At 38.6% G+C, this 3,799-nt stretch overlaps 1 long non-coding RNA gene across 1 annotated transcript; it reads left to right on the top strand.

The window, feature by feature from the left end:
- Positions 1-353: 353 nt before the first annotated feature.
- On the top strand, positions 354-3,401 carry LOC120100612 (uncharacterized). Its single transcript, XR_005500413.2, has 3 exons — positions 354-588; positions 1,906-2,082; positions 3,196-3,401. It is a non-coding gene; the product is annotated as an uncharacterized LOC120100612 (long non-coding RNA).
- The last annotated feature ends 398 nt before the right edge of the window (positions 3,402-3,799 follow it).

Here is a 3,799-nt window from a genome sequence, read left to right as displayed (position 1 = left end):
TCACAACTGGTTAAAACCAAGATTTGTTTTTGTCCTGAATATCCTTGCTGGGCCCATTATGCATTAAAAGGGGCCACAGCCCATTTGCAAGGCCTCTGAATGAGACCCATTCATTCTGTGCTTGGAAAAGTCTTTTCAGCCACCAAGACAAACAATAGCTACAACCTAATTTCTTTGGCATGGATATCAGCAGAGGAAAAGCCAAGAGACCATTATGAAAACTCTAGTACTTTCTCTTGGTGATTATGTAATTCTGTATTCATTGGTCATATTTATTTAAATAAGTTCATTTTTGAAAAGGTTATAAAACAGTTCCTAATGCCATAGCATCTTGTTTCATGTATGGAGCAACCTTTTGAAAACAAGAGTATTTCAAAGTAATTTGCTTCTTAATGTTACTTAAGTTTAAAGATATACTAACTTGTGTTTTTTTCTCATTACCCTTGTTAAATAGGATGAGAATTCAAAACAACAGTTCTGTTAGCCAAAGCCACCAGTCATGTGCCACATTTATCCACAGGGTTCAGTGAAAGGCCAGCTAGGGGAAGGTGGGTTCCCGGATGATGCACCACTGTGATTTCTGGAGGGGTGAGTGGAGCCACCATTCTTAAGTACACTCCATCTTGACTTCACCTTGCCCTCAAAGGAAAGATGCCTGTTCACATGTTGGATGGAGTTCTCTTTCTGACTTCTGACTTCTGCAAATGCTCTGTGTTAGCCTCTTGGCTGCCATCTTCCTACCCTGTGCTTCCTCTCGCTAACCCAGTCCTCTCTCACGTTTCTCTCCTTAGTCATCTCTCTCACCCAAACCTTTTTACCGGGTTTAATTAGGCCAGCCTTCACTTTCCCTGAAGTCTTAGCCTTAGGGTCACTTCTTAAGGAATTAATGATTGTATTATCAATCCAGTTAACAGTTTAAATTGCTCTATAATTGGAACTGAGATTGTATGGGGGTCAGTTACTGAAATCTAAAACTAAATATCGAAGAACTTATAAACTGCGGTTTCAAGAAAATGATGCCCTCTCTACATCTTAAAAGTTTGAAGGGTTGATTGGGTCTTAAAAGAGCATTTAGCCATCTCTGTATCAGTTACTCTTTTGAAGGGTTGATTGGGTCTTAAAAGAACATTTAGTCATCTCCATATCAGTTACTTTTCTGTTGCTGTGATAAAACACCCTGATGAAAGCAATTGAAGGAAGAGTTCACTCTTTGCTTTCAGTGGCCTGGGGGGAGAGAACCTTTTCCAATGAACTACAAGAAGTTGCTTGCTCTTACAGCATTTTTATAGCCTCTCCTAATTCATTATTGAAAATGTCAGCTGCTAGACTTTGCCTTCTATCGACATTTATTGGTGAATGATAGGACATATGAGTTTAATTAAAATTTAAGGACTATCAAATTATTCAATCCTAGGGAAGACATAAGGGATTAAAGGCGGGGTCTAGAAAGTTCTAGTTTAAAGTTCTTGCTCTACTACTCATTATTGATGGATAAGGACAGGGTATTTCAGACAACACTATGAAGCAAAGTAAGCCTTGAGTGAATTCTGTGAGACTGGAGAGAGCCTAGACGGACCCCCAGACCAGTTTCTTCAGCATATCTCTCTGAATTTGGGAGTGTTTCCTAAAATCCATATTCTAAAATCTCTTCTACAACATGTATTTGTTTATTTTAATATAAAATATTTCAAGATGGAGTAGAGGATTAAGTGGATTCATGCTTATTGTTACAAACTTTCAATATGATGATTTCCCTCAAAAAAGACACGTTAATTTTTACCAGATATAACCTGAAATACTTTCAGAAAATAGTTTTATGGAAAACGTGCATGTTAATAGATTAAGGGAATGGCAAGGGATGTAATACAAGAGCTCTCTTCACATACTTTTTATTGCACCCAACAGCGTCTTGGATGAAGACCTGGAGAACAGTGCAGGGAAGAGAGCTCTCTGATCACCGTGAGGCTGTGGCTCAGGGACCATACGGCAAACACTTCCCATCCTGAATCCGTAGATCCTGCAGATGACCTGGAGTCAGTCACAGAAGCACGTGTCTCTAGCCATCATCCTCCACTTAAAGATGTAAGATTGTTTTCTATTGTAAGGAAATATTGTCCTATGATATGAATCTGAGCATGACAAGAACTAATAACACTTTCTGAATATGTATTTTAAAGAAGTAAATGTTCCTATTTTATAAAACCTTTGGCTGTTTTGCTTGTAAACCTTCCATCCATTTAACTGCCAAAGTCACCTCTCTCAGTTGTGATCTCGGTCCATGTAAATCTATATAAATTCTTTTATTTTGTACTTGTGACTTATGGCTGGCCATAACTTGTCTCTTTTATCTTTATACCTGTTTTTATTTCTGATTTTTGTAAAATAAATCTAGAAGTCTATGCATTCTTTATAGCATTAAAGGTAATCAGATTTTCATAGTCTACTCCTGATGAAGAGAGACCTTTACTCACTCACATGAACAATGACAACTCTACTCCGATGTTCTTTCTCACTAAAGGAACTTGCCAGGTCGAATGGGATTCATCATTTGCAGAGGGAATATACTGTGAATTAGAGTTCCCCCCTCTTCAGCCCTACAAGTTAAGAGACCCGATAGCTAGGGGCAGCAAGATGGTTCACTTGCTCCCAAGCCTGACAACCTGAGTTCAATCCCTGGAACACATATGTTGGAAGGAAAACCCACTCCCACAGGTTGCATGTGTACACAAATGTATCTGCAACCACACAACTAATAAATAATTGTTTAAAAAATTGAACAAAGAGAGAGACCCAAGAATGCAATATTGTTTCTCATTCACAATGTTATTGGTGCAAGAATTTAGAACTCCCCCCTCTCTCTCTCTCTCTCCCTCTCCCCCTTCCTCTCCCTCTCCCTCTCCCCCTCCCCCTCCCTCTCCCTCTCCCTCTCCCCCTTCCTCTCCTTCTCCATCTCCCTCTCCCTCTCCCTCTTTCCCTCTCTCTTGAGAATCTGTCATCCGTATCTTGGATACATACTGTTCTTTCTTTATGTCTCTTTCTCTCTTTGTCTTTGTCTCTTTTTTCCCCCTCCCTCCCTCTCTCCTTCTCTCTTTCTCTTTCTCACCCCCTTTCATTAAATCTGTGTTAAAATATTTCTCAATACACTCCAAGTTTGCTTCATATGAAATCATCTTGAAATTCTTTTCTCTGAAAAAGTCAATAATCCCAGTTTCACCTGAGAGAAGACCTCTGAAAAGGACTCTTCAAGATGCTACATGGAGCTGTGGCTCTACCTCTGGCTGCTGGTGCTGTATATTTTATGGGCTTGTCTGGATTGATTCTGGATCCTCAAGAATACCTGAAGATAATATTGTTTATACCTAAGAACAGATAAAAAGGCTTAACAATATTCTTTAAAGAAGAGAAAGGTACCGTTTATAAATCTCCTAGTAATTATAACTTTATATTATACACTTTAAATTCATTGTTTTCTTTTAGACCATGTTAATATATATTCAGTGTCTATAATTTCACACTAGTTCTTTTTAATCTCTTCTACAATTAGTTTCCTTTTTGAAAGAAAGTTTTTGGTTTTGGTTTTTCAGTAGTTTTGTGTAGTTTTAGTAGTTTCTGTATGTAACCACCCTCGGGTGTGTGTGTGTGTGTGTGTGTGTGTGTGTGTGTGTGTGTGTGTGTTTCTATAGCCCAAACTGCTTTGCTTCTAAACCCAGAGGTTGAAGTAAAGAGAACAGCCATCCTCTAACTTGATGTCCTTGATAAGTTGACAACAGTACAATAAGGGGCCTGTGTCATTAATAGA

Source organism: Rattus norvegicus, chromosome 2, assembly GCF_036323735.1.
Source record: "Rattus norvegicus strain BN/NHsdMcwi chromosome 2, GRCr8, whole genome shotgun sequence".
Taxonomy (NCBI): domain Eukaryota; kingdom Metazoa; phylum Chordata; class Mammalia; order Rodentia; family Muridae; genus Rattus; species Rattus norvegicus.
The sequence above is the reverse complement of the archived record's forward strand: the minus strand, read 5'-3'. Positions and strand labels throughout refer to the sequence as shown.